Genomic DNA, 15,237 nt, shown 5'->3' on the forward strand with positions numbered 1-15,237 from the left:
GCAGCACAGCAGAATGGGCTTTCAGAAAACTGATAGCACGGCTGCTGTCAAATGGTTTACAGGAAACACACTAAAGGAAAGCCTTTTTGTGCCAGTTTTTGTGCTGTTAAATGGAAAATTTGAAGGATGCTAAAGTAACTCAGAAGAGTTCTTCCTGTTACATTCACGGAAAATAGCTCAAAGGTGTGTGCATTTCAACATTAAAATCAAGTACTTGCATACATTGGGTCAAATGTCTCTGTATCAGGAGGTTTGAGGCAGGAGTAGCCTATGAAGCTTCAGGCAGCATTAGTGCAAGGAGAAGCTGCAGCAGAAGCTGCATTAATGAACAGGCTGCGTAGGCAAAAGCAGCTCTGAGTTAGTGTGGTGAGTGGCCATGGAAAGTCTGTGTTTGTAAAGCAAAGGTGAGGAAAAAGGATGTGTGGGTGGGAAAGTCCCTCTGTGCAAAATCTACAGTGTGTAAGTAATGCGCGAGGCCCCAGGGAGAGGCTGGCCCAAAGGGATGCCGGGGCACTGGGCTACAGCTCTTATCTCAGTACACACTCCTGAACATCACAGCCACTGCTGGTCTAAAACATGAAATACCAACCCACAGCCATGCATTTAGCAATGAATCTTGTGCAGGTGGTATCTCAGGTTTTTTTTAATTAATTAAGAGTATGCCTGTTGACAAAGTGGAATCCAGAACTGTGCATGAGCTGCCAGAGGTACTATGCGGCATGTGGGATAATTAATAACTTTATCAAAACAGGAGCTGCTCCTGTGAACTCACAAAGCATTCATCTGAGTCAGCACTTCTCTCGTGGAGATGTAGGTAACAAGGGTTGTGCTCGGGGGATGTCCTGCCACTCCAAGGCCCTGCTCTGGAATGTGGACAGATAGCTCTAATCAATTTGGATCTGCAGTGCTGTGCAGCCTGAAGGTGGTAGGTAGTGAACTGTGGCTCTTATTTCAGAGGCTGAGCAAGGCTCACCCTTTTATGACTGCTCCTCATGGGCAGCAGGATGGTGATTAGACTGCAAGCAGGGCTGAGACAGAGGTTCTTGAGTTCTTCCCTGCAGCAGAGGACAGACAAAGCTGTGTCTGATTTTCATGACTCTGTAAGGAAATCAGACCTGCAGGTCTCGAGTGAAGAAATCAAATCTAGGGGCCCCCAGTCCTTGAGATGTAGGGGGGTTAACATTGGCTTAAAAGAGCACAGCTTCACGTAGGGACTTGCATCTTTTCTAGAGATGCTTTGAGAAGGTCTACCGTATCAATTTATTTAATTTCCATGGAGAAATGCCTTTGATTTAATTAAGTCTGGTTAATTATTTGCCGCCATGCTAGGTCTAACAGCATGATACGTCAGAGACGCTGAGGACGTGCGCCTCCTGGCACACCGAGAGAAATTTTGTTCACATGGAGAGCTTTGGGTCCTGACGTTTGTGGTTTTGGAAAATGTAGGCACCAGTCGGATTAAACACCGGCTGAGCGGGATAGTTAGGACTGCAGCTCCTTGATTAGGGAACTTGCCCAAGTTGCACAGCAAGACTCTGGAGGAAGGCAGCAGCACCCTGATTTTCACTATCCTTGGCTACTTCTCTAAACTGTGGGCCATATATTTGGATGGCATTGAGGATGCTCATTCACAGGAAAAAAAAAAACGAAAACAAAAAACCAACCACAGCCAGACTATGTTTATCAGTGCTTATCAGAAACATCTGGAGTGTGAGCAGAGCCCAGTCGGCTGTTAATATCTCCTTAACAAAAAAGAAATAGATAAGAAAAGCATTTTGTAATGGAGCAATACTAAGTTAAAGTATGTCAAGCATTAAGTAATTTTAAATTTTCCACTCAGAGGAAAAGATAAAGACTATTCTTGAACTTTTTTAACGTGAGACAGAACTTCAGTGATACCATTAGACTGTGCTGTGTGTGGTTATGGAATTTACTCTCTAGAAAAATTATTAAGAAAATAACAAAGCAATATTTCTCAGATCAAATCCTGAACCGTTTCCACTTAAACAGGGTTTTCCAGTACTGAGGAGCAGACTGATTCAGAAGTCCTTCAAGCTTATCATATACATGTCGAATTCCTCCTGAACACTGAATGCTTCATACACGCGCTTTGCTGCTGATCAGAATTACCCAGGATAGACCGGGCCTCCAGAAGGGTCTGAGTTGGTATAATACAGACCAGCTGTTGCAGCTGCCTGGGACAGCAAGAACAGCCCCTGCTTGCAGCACAGGCTGTGACTCGGAGGCCGACTCAGAGGCCTCCTCTCCTCCAGAGAGCAGAGGAAGTGGCTCTGCAGCCCTGCAGACAAAGGTGGCAGTGGGACAGGACACAGGATCACAGTGATTAGCCGGGCGTCTGGCTGCTTAGCGTTAAGCTGAAATCATTTTCATTTCTTAGGAAAACATTTATCAGGAAATGGGAACTTTTATGCCCCCAGCAGCGAGTTTTTCCTTCAGGATGCCTCTACGGAAGCAGTTGGCGGGCAGACCTCTGCTCCCCAGCAGGCCACCCCAAAGTCCCTGCTCCCCATCGATGCGCTGCTGTCCTGTTGGGCACCACACGAGCCCCAGGCTGGTGGACAGGCCTGCTGTGTGCAGGAGGAACTGGGGCAGCAGCGCTGTGCAGCCTGCTGGGACCGATAACGGGGTCCCACCCTAAGGTGTGATCTAAGGATGGCTTCCCGAGTGCCCTGCAGCCAGCCAGGCTTAGCGGACCTGCTGAGGAGGCAGACAGCATATTTCCTCGTGGAATCTGCGTTTTGAAGTGACACTGACAGGCTGGGCCCTGTGTCCTACGAGAGAAATGCTGCTGGGAATAATTGGGGTTGTAATTCAGCGTGGCCGACAAACCCCACAGCGAGCTGCTGTTGGGAACCTGTAGTAGCAGGGGGCCGGAGTCCATAAACCCCAGAGGTCCCTTCCAACCCTGCCATTCTGTGGTTCTAGCAGTGCTTACTGACTGCAAGGCAATGATGTATTTATCAACAGCTGTATCTGAGGTCGCGCATTTCACGTTCTCGGGGAAGAACTAAATCCTCCCACGGCCATCACACACAGGCACATCAGCCAATTAGTAACTCCGGCCACGCGTGTACTGTTTACTGTATGAACAACGCGCCTTTCCCCGCTCCGCGGCCTTCCTTTGGGAAGCCGATAACGTCGAAAACCTCCCGGGAGAAGCGACGGCCACACAGCCCGAGGGCAGAGCGGCGAGGGCCGCTCCGAGGGGAGGAGGGACGCCGGCGGGCGGCGCACGCGCGGTGAGCGGCGGAAGGGGCCGGGGGCCGCCTCCCCGCCTCCTCCCGGCGTGGGGCGCGCATGCGCTGTGGCGGCGGCAGGGGCGAGCGGCGGCGGTGGCGGCGGGGGGAGCTTTGCCGCGCTCTCGCTCTCCCTCTCCCTCCGCGCGCGCCCTCCCGCCATGTTGTTGTGAGCCCCTCGCGGCCGAGGGGGGGGGGGAGGGGAGGCCGGAAGGAGAGGCGCCGAGAGGAGCGGGGGGCGGCGGGCGGGCGGCGGCGTCCCAGGGCCCGCTCCGGCTCCGGCTCCGTCGCGGCGAGCGGCGCCGCCAGCCAGCCCGTGAGTAGCGGCGGGGCCGCGCGGGGTAGGCCGCGGGCGGGCGGAGCGGGCGGGCCGCCCCCCTTCTTTCTTCCAGCCCCCTTTTGTCTGCGGCGAGGGAGGGGAGAGAGGGCGGGAGGGGGCCATGTTGCGGCGGGGCGGTGCGGGGCCTGCGCGGCGGGCTGGCCGCCTTTGTGTGCTCGCGGCGCCGAGGTGGGAGCGGGCGGCGGCGGCGGCGGGAGGGGTGGCGGGGCGGGAGCGGGGCGGGGGCTTTGTTCGGGCCGAGGCAGCGCCGGCGGCTCGGGGCTTTGTGATGAGCGCGGCTGTGGGGAGGGCGGGACGAGAGGGCTGCCGCCGCTTCCGCGCCGCGAGGGCTCGGGCTGTAATCGTGCTTCGAAACCGGCGGCGGTAACAGAAGTCGGGGCGGGCGGCCGCCGTCGTGCGGGGCTGCGCGGCGTTGCGCTGCGCGGCGTTTCGCTGCGCGCCCGGGGCGGCTCTGCGCCTTGCCGCGCTCCTGCCCGCCCCCGCGGCGCCGCGCTCTGACGGACGGTGCCGGCAAGGCTTTGTCCGCCGTTCCCGGAGCGCTGTGTGAGCCGCTGCCGAACGAGCGAAACTTTTCCTGGCCGCCTTATCGTTGTGGCTTTACGTGCGGCGTGCGAACAAAGCGCACGGAGATCTCTTTTAGTTTCTCTTTTCTTTGTTGCCTCCCGGCTCTGTGCTTCGGTTGTGCGGGATACCGACGCGTTGCGTGTGTATTTACCGCCTCGCGTCCCCGTTTTCGTAGATAAAACGCGCCGTTTCTGTACGATCGGCGTCTCTGGGGCCAAAGCGTCGCCGACACGTGCGGCTGTGCCGAGAAACAGAATTATTTTCTACTTCCCCGTGACCCGCAGCTCAGTCCGTGGCCGTGCGAGAGCGGATGCGTTCTGTTGGTGGGAGAAGGAGGCGCGGAGCAAAAGGGAGATGGGAATTCGGCGATGTGCTTCGGCTGTGTGTGTAGGAACGGCGCTGAATCAGCTGATGGCTCTCCCAAGTGTGCAAAGAGTTCGGAATCTGGAATTTGGCCCAGCAAAGTGGTTAGAAGGCAAATGCGTGTGAGAAACTGCTTGATAGTGCTGATAGTTCTATAGTTTAATATGTGGAGGTTGCATCTAGGGAAGTAATATAGGATTTGAATAGGGTTGTTGTTGTTTTTCCAGCATTAATTGGAAATAGCTTTTCTAATTAATTTCTGTAGTATCATTTTGCTACTTAATGTTTTTCTCCAGCATTCGGGGTGTCAACACAGAGCTGAGGTCGCTGTAACCATATCTGATGTCGTGGTTGCCACCACGCGAGGCTGTTGACTGAAAAGTTGGACTTGCCTATGTTGCAGTGAGAAGTTGTCTCTTACTGTGGCAGCGTGTATTAAATGTTATGTAGGGTTGTGATGACATGAAATGCTGCACGTGTGTTTGCCTCATAGTTTGCCCTCGGGGAAGTTCCTTAGGGCAGGTGCTTGGGGTGAGCATATGAGCAGGACGTCCCCTTGTTGAGTACAGGGGGCTGGATGGGGTTTGTGAAAGCATTTTCTACTTTGCTCTTAGACTTCTTTTGCTTGCTGAAATGATATATGACTGCACACAGAAACATCTGCAATAGGGAGTTTCGTAAAAGCTTTCTCCTTGATGATTTCCATTCTTTGTACAGTGGTTTATAAGTCTCCAGCGTGATTAGAGCAAGTTGTTGTAAACAGAGGCAGATGACCCAGGAGATGGTTTAAATACCTGCCTGTATGTCTTCACGCCTTCTTTGATCGTGGAAGGACAAAACACTGCACTGCCCATTGCACTGAAGAGAACCCTAAATTCTCTCGTGTTCTTTCTGGGTTGAGCCCTCCTGTGAAATGAGCGTTAATGCACTGGAGTTTCTTCAGGCTTTATAAGTGCTTCTCATTGCATGTATCATACGTATAGGTATGTGAAAACTTTATCAAGCTGCTGCTTTCTCTTCTCTTTGGCAGATGTAGTTGGAAATGCATACTTAGCCTGATGTGGATTTTCCCCACCCATGACATAGCACTGTGATTGTTGTGCACAGTTGCAGCACTGTCACACAGCCAGTGACAAGATTGTCGTCCTGAAGTGGCACGAGAAGTGTTTTTGTGTAAGGTTCCTTTATCCTTTAAGAACAAATACAGCTGTGCAGTCATTTCTGGTGCTTCTAACCATGAAGTCAAAGGCACTTCACCTTCCTTTGGTAGGAAGGAGTTTTAAATGGCATCAGAAGATGAAAATGTATTCAGTTCTGCCGTCTGCGATGTAATTTCAAACACGTTGCATTCAGTTGCTTTACAGTAATGGCTTGGATAGAGAAGCATGATAGCCAGGTTTAGTTTAAATCCCACTCAGAATACATGCTGTGCCTTTCAGGTTAACAGGCAAGTGCTTTCTGAGTTGCTTTGGAAAATGTTTGCCCTACAGATGAGGGCCAGGTGTTACCTCTGGGTGTATCGGTGAAGATTTAATTTCATTAGTGGTGAATAGATTCTTCTCCTGAATGTGCTGGTTTAAGAGCAGCTGTACACTTACAGAAGAAATGTGTCTGAAGGTGTTACAGTGACAATCTCCAAAATGAGAACAAGTATCTCTGTAGTAACCCGAACTTCAGATTTCTGCATCTGGTTCTGCATTTAAGTCCCAAACTTCCGAGTGTCAATGCATGGATCTGTCCTGTACAGGCTGTGCTGTTTTTCCAGTGTGTATTTGTGTATAAATTGCTGCAAGTAATCCAATTTTGTACTTTTTCTTCGAAGTTACCATATAGTTTTAAGGTAGGCTTCCTTTTGCACTGGCAGAGCTGTCAGTCACAGGTGGTAGAACCTCAGTTGTCTTTCTGCTGCAGAGCTCCCTGCATGTAAGTCCTGATGGAAATGAAGGCAATATCAGGCTGCCTTCTTGGACGTCATTCTTTAGTTTTCATCCACGTTATTGTGAGGAATTTTTTTTCAAGTATCTCGCTGTTCATGTCCTCTATGATATGCATTACTTAAGGTAGTTCCATGGATGCTGGATGAGCTTGTTGTGTGGTGTAAAGAAGTTGCAGAAGTGATTTGAGGAGCTTTGTTTTGTCAATAAGGTGCATATGTACCACAGCAGTGAAAGCAGTTCTTATGTTACAGAGACACTTTTATTCCACTTTATTAATGTTCATCCTCCTCCATCTGTCTGCACTTGCACACACACACACACATATTCCCTAATGGTTGGCCATACAGCAGTGGAAAAGTAGGTGTGGAGGGATTAGAGGGCTGTACTTCCTTTTGTCTGCATCCTCTCATCTAGGTGTCCTTGTTCTGATTCAGCAGCTTTCCACATAAGTCAGTCCTTATTGTTTGGATGTGGCACTCCTGCTTAGCACAAAAAGCGAGAGGTTTCTCGGCCTTGAAAATGGAAGTCATGCAGCTTGTTAGCACAGAAAGTACATAGTTAAAACTGCAGAGAGACTTGGGGTTTTGTGTTTGCAGTTATCTAGTTCCTCAGGACATACTGAAAGATTGATAGCACATTGGTTACAGTGGACATGTGTGCAGATCACCGCGTATCCAGGGAGAAGCAGTTTTTACCTGCAGAGGTTCTGAATATCACAGGGAGATTTTTCTGGTTGTCATCTCTGCTTGTTTCGAGCCAAGAGTTAAATGCTTTGAAAATAACTTGGCAAAGTTCATTTTAATCTGAGCCTGAGATCTTTGTTTCATGAAAACCCAAAAATGCATCAGCACAAGCTGCAGAAGTTTTATGTCCATTCCTTCATTAGGATCTTCTGTAGTGCACCGAGTTTGTAAGAAAAACTGAAGCTGACATGCAAGAATGAGATGCATTTCAGATAATGTGTTTTCTGGGCTGTTTCATTTCATAGTCTACAGATGTAGAAGATCAGACTAAACAGCTTCACAGATTGTGCTGAGTAGCAATGTAAAAAAAAAAAGCAGGGCCTGGTGCAGGTGGGAGCACTGCTGACTCCATCCCCACCGCTCAGGATCACGCTGCAGGTGGGTGTTGCTTCCACAGACCCAGCGGGACACAGCGTTCCTGTGATGGTTGGATAGTTGGCGTGTTTGTTTTTCATGGATCCACTTGCACTTTGCGTTGACTCCGTAGCTTTAAGGATGCCTGTGAGCTGAGCTACTTTTTCAAAGCCTGCAGTAATCCAAAGTCAAAAAATGTTCCTTTGCTTGAAGCAGTTAGAAATCAAACTGTGTGCAGTAGCCTCCCAGTGCTCCGTTTGGCCCTGTAACATATATAAGCATTTCACAGTGCTGTGAGTGCCTGGTTTCCATCAGAAGTCTGTCGTACAGTTGGGTTTGAGTTTATGCAAAGCAGACCTATGAGAAATGCTATGGGTTTTGCACCCAGTTTTGCTTGTTACAGTTGCAGCCTAAAAAAAAAAAATGATTAAGGTAAAATAGAACAGAGATTTTGTTGTAGATTAGAGCTTCTGTTGGAAACAGTAATCTGGGGGACAAAATCCAGCGTTAAGCTTTTATCTCCAAGTGTTCCATTGGTACAACTTCCTCATTTGTCTTGAATCTCAGCTGGGAATGGCTTTATTCCCCGTGACTCCTGTAATGCTGTGGGGAGCTTGGGGGGTGTTCTAAGAGTATAGTAAATACAGGAGCAAGCATAATACAACAAAACTGGCTCTTCTTAAACGCAGGGATCTCTGTTGTCTGTTTTTTTGTTGTGTTTTTCCCTAATCTGTTTTGGTTTTTTTTTTCCTCACTCTTGAGCTACTTTTGACTTTTCTACTTTTACTATTCCAGTTTTTCCTTCCGTTCTTGCCCACATCCAGCTTTCTGCTGTATCACATTCTCTATTACATTAGTGCTGAAACGAGAGCGGTCCTGTACATACAAATTGCTGCAGCATTCTACTCCTCCACTGGAATGTGCAGAAACGTTGGTGTGTTTTTCTCTTGCCATCCCTTCCCTCACAGGCAACTGCACAGGTTTTCACACTTCTCTCTTCCACCTGCTTCCCCTCCCCAGAGGGAGGCAGAGGAGCATTGTAAGCAGAGCCCTTGTTTAATTACTGCCTGCGTTCCTCAAAACATGGCTGCATTTCTCCAGCAGAGAATACCATGAATGTGTGTTTTCTGGTAACTTGGGTAGGGAGTGCAGGGCAGCCACTCAGTATCTTTTTGTAGTGTTTCAGCAGAGTCAGAAGTACTGACTGAATGTTTTGTTATAGTGATTTATGCAGGTTGTGTTAGGAGCTGAACCACTCGCTGTTGTGCTCACTAAGTATTGCATGGGCAACGCCTCTATAGATGAATGCATGCAGTTTTTTTTGTCCTTTTAGACAGATGGCAAAGAACATTAATAGAAATAATTATACTAGATCATAGAATCATAGAATGGCTTGGGCTGGAAGGGACCTCAAGGATCATGAAGCTCCAATTCCCCTACCAACCTCCCCATTTAATACCAGACCAGGCTGCCCAGGGCCCCATCCAACGTGGCCTTGAACACCTCCAGGGACGGACAGGGGATCCACAACCTCTCTGGGCAGCTGTTCCAGCACCTCACCACTCTCTTGGGAAAGAACAAAAAGGTGAACAAAAGTTGTTCAAGAACTAAAAATGGAGATGCTGAAATGTTCAGAATAAATCATCTGAAGTGTATCTTCAAACTGTGGATTTGGTGTTATTTTTTAGCAGGCTGCAATGAACTCACATAATGTGAGACTACCAAAATGATTTAAAAATGCATTTCAGATATAAATAGGAATAGTGAATCATTACTTTGAATTCCATTAGGAGTTTAATCTATATAGAAAGTAAAGCAAAAAGTGTAAGTTTGCAAATACAGCAGGGATTTTTCATGTAAAAATAGCTGAAGCCATCCTTATTTCCAGCAAATGATAACTTCTTGCTTTTTGGGATTAGCTTGTGTGAAACCCTGCTGGTTTTGTGGCAAGAAAGTGGTGTAAACCTGAGGACTTCAGGAGGAGGCTAAAGGAAATGCAGAGTGTGGAAGAGCCATGTTTTCCCTTTGTAACAGAAGATGGGTGAGCTCTGACAGACTGAGGGGTACGTGGAAGTGAGTCTGCATGGTTGTGTGCAGTTTGTTTTTGAGAGGAATGTCAGTTTGATTGCAGTTACTGGTGGATTTTGAGTAATCTTCCTATTAGTTGGTGGAAGTTGGGAAGTCCTTTCTAAGTGAGTCAGAATAATAAGTTAATAAATATACTTGATTAGTTCCAAGACAGTAATTCCTGTGAAGACTGGGAATTTATTTGGGAAATTATTTGGGTCTTTTGAAAGCCATCTGAAACGTCTGCGGATGAGCTGAACATCTTGGTAAGCATAAGGCAGAGCAACATTGTCTGGTGTAGGGTATTTAATGTTTGTTTTTGTTGATGCTGAAGAATTTTTGTCAGAGTCCTTGGTAAGAGATAATGGAGAAATGAGCGTGGATGGGTGTTTTAGAGGCTGCTCACAGGGAAGGATGGAGTGGATTATGTGGGAATTCCATGGCAGCGCTGAGGCTTAATGAATGCTGGTTTGGCCTTCACACTGATTCACTCAGGCTTTTGGCTTATTTTTCTCTCCCTCAAGACCCCAAAAGCACTGCAGGCTCTTTGATTGCACTGCATCTGAGAAGACCACTAGCTGCTGTGGCATCGTCCTTTCACTGACATCCCTATGGGGCTGCAGATCAGCTAGAGATCTGTTCATCAGTAGTTCACCTTGCTTCAGTGTGAAAGATTGCCCAGGGTAAATAGGTTTAGTGATCAACAGTCAGTAGTGTTTGGATTTACGATGGCAGTGTGGGTTTTGTGAAGTTCAGTGTATGCTTTCTTGGGTGTCAGAACACTTGCAGGTGTTCTTGCTGCATGCTGAAGTGAAGAGGAACATCAGGGCGACACTGTCCTCAGTGTTTGTTCTGTCTTCCTCGTCTGTCCTTGCCCAAGGAGGCTGTGGATGCCCCATCCCTGGAGGCATTCAAGGCCAGGCTGGATGTGGCTCTGGGCAGCCTGGTCTGCTGGTTGGTGACCCTGCACATAGCAGGGGGCTGAAACCAGATGATCATTGTGCTCCTTTTCAACCCTGGCCATTCTGTGATGCTACGATCTACTACCATTCCTCATAGCAAAGGTTGATAAACAGTTCCTAAATTTAGTTACGTGGAGTTATGAATCTGAATTCTGCTCTTTCTTCCCCCAGTAAAGGAGGGAAAAAAGGTGAGAACTGATGGTGAGAACCTTGAAAATCCTGCAGCTTGGTCTGCTGGAAGCTCTTTGTCTCTGAGAAATGCTGGGACTGTCGCAGCCTGTTTGACACTTCTTGAGGAGAGTGGTGCTGTGCACAACGGAACATAACTGCTTTCACTTAACTATTTAGGCTTTGGTTGCTGCAACTCATTTCTGGTGCAATGTATGGACTTAGAGAGCAGTTCTGTGAGTAGCTGCTGACACACAGTCCTTTGGGGAGAAGGATGCAGAGAGTTTAGAAGTTCACTGAGATCAGGAGCTTTTTAGCATTGCTGTGGTACAGGGGAGGAAATCAGTAGATCAGTTTGTGCAAGTATTCAGTGTGACTCGCATGGGAATCTGTTAGAATTCATGCAGCCACAAAATAAGTGCCTGGGTGTTATTAAATTAATAAAATATGCAGATGTTTAGCATTGTTGCCTCTGGTATAAAACAGACAATTGCTAGCAAAAACTTTGCTTGATTTTAAACAATAAAATTGTTTTTGTTGTTCAAATAAGATACTTTTGTGCAATGGAAATTGGGAAATAATGTTCCCGTATGAGACTTTACAGTCATGTAGACATCCCTTGGAACAATGAGCACCATCTCATCGTTCCAGTTGGGAACAACATAATCCATTTCCTGACCTTAGAGTGGGAGTCACATTTCCTGAATCATTTGTTGGTCCATTTATAGAATCCACGTAAAGCATCCCTAGAAATCTAAGTGATCTTGCAGATCGTATTTTTGCATTTCCTAACTTTGTGACTTTTATTTCAAAATAAAGTTTTTCAATATGCATCTAAACCTTTTCAAAAGGTTTTCATGAACGGATATTGAAGAGTTTTTCGAGTGCTGAACAACTGCAAAGCACATAAATACCATCATGTTTGAAGCCCAGGCTGGGTGTTAGCTCATTGACACTGCCTTCTCCCCATAAAGTGTCCATCAGTCTACGGAGCTGCTCTGGGCTTCATTGATTTCTGTTTCTGCACTTAACAGACTCTGATAACTTCATTACAAGTGCTGTCTTTCTGCATTTCTCAGTGTTTATATTTAGTAGATACATACCACAGTAACCTTTAGATCCACGTAATTAGAGGCCAGGTAAATGAACGTCAAACACATGTTTTAAGCAGCTGCTCAGATCTGCCAGCTAGTACAACTCTCCAAACCGTACTAATTAGGGAGAGAAATGTTAGACTGAAAGCATTTTTCCTTTTGCTTTGCCGTGGTGAGGGCATTTGATTGGAAAACGTCTACTCTTGTTAAAGCTGGTTTAATAAGTTACTTGCAGAACTTTTCACCGTGTTATTGCTGTGTAGTTTGCAGCAAATCTGAGGTTCTTGGGGGCGAGTTTTAAGGTGTTGATTTTTTGTGCACTGAAAAAAGAAGAAAAAGACACCAGATGTCCTGTGTCTCGCACTGGAGACCTCACCAGATTAGTGGCTTGTGACTGCCACAGTGCTGGCAGCAGCCTTGAAACTTTCCCAGTAGGAAAGAGGTAACTGGTGTTCCCAGCTCTTTCATTGAAAGTAGCTAAAATGGTGTGTTTTATGACCCAAAATCAAACAGAAAGGCATTCAGAACTCGTCGTGTATTTCCTTAGCTAGAGAGAGGAAAACAAGAGTTCTGAATTTGCAGATAAGTGACTTGTATTTTGAGCAGTCTTGAGCATGTAGTGTGTGGAGCAGGCACCTTAACTACGAGGGAATGGCATAGAGCTGCATCAGAGGAGCCTCCAGTTGGATGTTAGGTAAAGGAGGGAGTGTTTGGGTGCTGGAAGTCTCCCCATGGCAGAGCAGCTAGCTTCAACAAGCAGTGCGACAACACACTCAGACACAGGGTTTGAATTTTGGGTGGACCTGTGTGGAGCCCCGAGTTGGGCACAGTGATCACTGAGGGTCCATTCTAATGCAGGGTATCCTGTAAATACCCTGTGACTGTAGAACTATTGCTCGCTTCAGTGGGTGTGTTGTCCAAAAAGAACATCCTTAGAAAACAGCTGAGGAGATTGATAACAGCAATGTCTTTAACTCTGCGTTTCTCTGCTGTAGACAGATAAAGTAGAAAATGTGCTCTTGCCTATAGTAACTCTTAAAATGCATTGGAACAAACGTGGTTTTGTGTTTTCTGCTTAACCTTCTCTTTGTGCTCTCGTGTGATTGAAGTCACCGCCTGAGAACTGGGCAGTTCCCTTTCTTCACCTCTAGCTTCAGCACCCTCCTGGAGAACATGTGGGGTTCCACACCGCTGGAACTCTTCTCAGTCACGTTTCTCTCTCAGTTCTCTTCCTGAAATGAACAGGGAGAGAAAATGCGATGAGAAGGAGCACACCACCCTGTGTCCCCTTGCTGTGTAAACCCCAAACAGAAGGTTGGATTTCATTGGTGTTGGCTTGATGGAGAAATGACCAGGCTTTGCATGGTTTGTTTTTTTTTCTTTTCTCCTTTGGGTGCGTTGGTTATTATTTTTCAGTATTTTTCCTGTTCCTCATTCCCTTGTATCTGGGTTATTTTCATTTTTCTGTTAGCTGTGTTAACGCATCAGTAAATGGATGTCTTGCTTGCAATGCAGAAGGTTAATTTATGGGAAGTTTTACTTTATTCTAAGTGTGTACATCTTGTTTGTTTTATTTGTTCTGATTCATTATTGACCTCATTATATAGACCTCAATGCAGCCTTCTAGTACCTAAAGGGAGCCTACAGACAAGAGGGCAGCCAACTCTTCACAAGGGTAGATAATGGCAGGACAAGGGGAAATGGTTTTAAATTGAGGGAGGGAAGGTTTAGAATCCTAGAATCATTAGGGTTGGAAAAGACCTCTAAGATCACTTCGTCCAACCATCCACCTACCACCGGTGTTGCCCACTAAACCATACTTCTAAGTATGGGTCAGTAACCCCCATCAGAAGAGAACATGGGAGAAGGAGAGCCTGTTGGCTGACATTACAGTCCTATCTCCTTTTTAAGAAACAGGATCACAAAACATTACCTTTGACCACCCAATGGAGAAACAGACATGCTCTGGATACACACCTTGCTCAGCGCTCAGCAGCCCCAAAAAGGCAGAGGTGGCTGCAAGGGAACCAAAGTCACAGCCAGGTCCTCCAGCCACAAAGCACACAGACACAAGGTTAACAGAACAGGAGACCAGCTAGAAGGAAGAATGCCTAGGTAAGGGAGATGTCTGAGGGCTCCGAGCTCTCCTGTGGATGTTTGTACATCCAAGGACAAAATCTCTGCCAACCGAGTCCTATTTATGTACAGCTTGTCAAAACCATGCAGTCAGAAAGTACTGTTGTTTTGGCATCTTGAACCACGTTTTGCCATCAAATTCCACGGGAAGATTAAGTTAATTTTAAAAATCTTGAATGTTCTCATCTATTTCTTTTTGTTCTTAAATAGAAGTTGTACTAAAATGATAAGGACAGACAGCCTTTTAGAGCTTCCCCAGCTGCTCTCACTGAAGTGCATGTAATTCACTTGCCCCTCTCCTGGTCTTCTTCCCAAGGGGATACCCTGTGAAACAGCACTGCCTTCCTCAGGTGTGGTGAAGAAGCTGTACACCTTTACAAACCTCACTGTTAAGGTCAGGACATTCTCATGTGGTGTGGATGGCTGTAGGATTAGGCAGTTTAATACTCGAGGTATGATTTGCATGTTTTTAATACCTCTCCACCCAAGCTGCCACATCAACATAAAAATGTGAAATTTTCTCAATCGGTGAGAAATGAGCATGAGAAGGAACCTCTAAACTTAGCTTAAAAAAAGAACCATGGAATCATTCAGGTTGGAAATCTGATCATCAAATCCAACCGTCAACCCAGCGGCAGAATGTTTCTGCCAGCATAGGATGGAAGTGTCCCTCCTGCCCTTCCTTCCCACCACGAATCCCCACCATGCACCCAAGCTCCAAATTGCTTTCCAGACCTCCTGATGCCTCTTGCTTCTACAGTACTTCAGAGAGCAGTGGAGCACGTCCATACTCAGCAGCGTCCTGATGGGAGGAGAAATCTGAGCTACTTCTGGAACCAAGGCACCCGATGGGCTTTTAGCATCCAGCCTAGCATCTGCATCCAGCACAGCCCACACCACACAGCAAAGTACTGAGAGCTTGATTCCCGTGCAATGCAGGCATTGGATGTCAGGGAGAAGTTCTTTACAGAGAGTGGTGAGGTGCTGGAACAGGCTGCCCAGAGAGGCTGTGGATGCCTTGTCCATCCCTGGAGGTGTTCAAGGCCAGACTGGATGGGGCCCTGGGCAGCCTGGTTTGGTATTAAATGGGGAGGTTGGTGGCCCTGTGTGTGGCAGGGGGTTGGAGCTTCATGATCCTTGAGGTCCCTTCCAACCCTGGCCATTCTGTGATTATCAACCGTTAACATATTTAATAAAGGTCTCTTTGTTAGAAGGAAGGAGTAACGATTACTGAAATATAATGCTATTTTGT

General features: G+C 47.1%; 1 protein-coding gene across 7 annotated transcripts in view; it reads left to right on the forward strand.

The window, feature by feature from the left end:
* The first annotated feature begins 3,343 nt into the window (after positions 1–3,343).
* The window catches only part of PUM2 (pumilio RNA binding family member 2), a 64,477-nt gene continuing 52,583 nt past the window's right edge, over positions 3,344–15,237 (forward strand). For 4 of the 7 annotated variants that reach the window (XM_048935060.1, XM_048935062.1, XM_048935063.1 and 1 more), the window contains exon 1: positions 3,471–3,573. The gene's annotated coding sequence lies outside the window, so the exon portion shown is untranslated. Of the gene's footprint in view, positions 3,574–3,741; positions 3,766–15,237 lie in introns of those variants that run through there. The other 3 variants (XM_048935065.1, XM_048935064.1, XM_048935059.1) reach the window with 3 other exon arrangements.

The sequence above is a fragment of the Lagopus muta genome, chromosome 2, assembly GCF_023343835.1.
Source record: "Lagopus muta isolate bLagMut1 chromosome 2, bLagMut1 primary, whole genome shotgun sequence".
NCBI classification, from domain to species: domain Eukaryota; kingdom Metazoa; phylum Chordata; class Aves; order Galliformes; family Phasianidae; genus Lagopus; species Lagopus muta.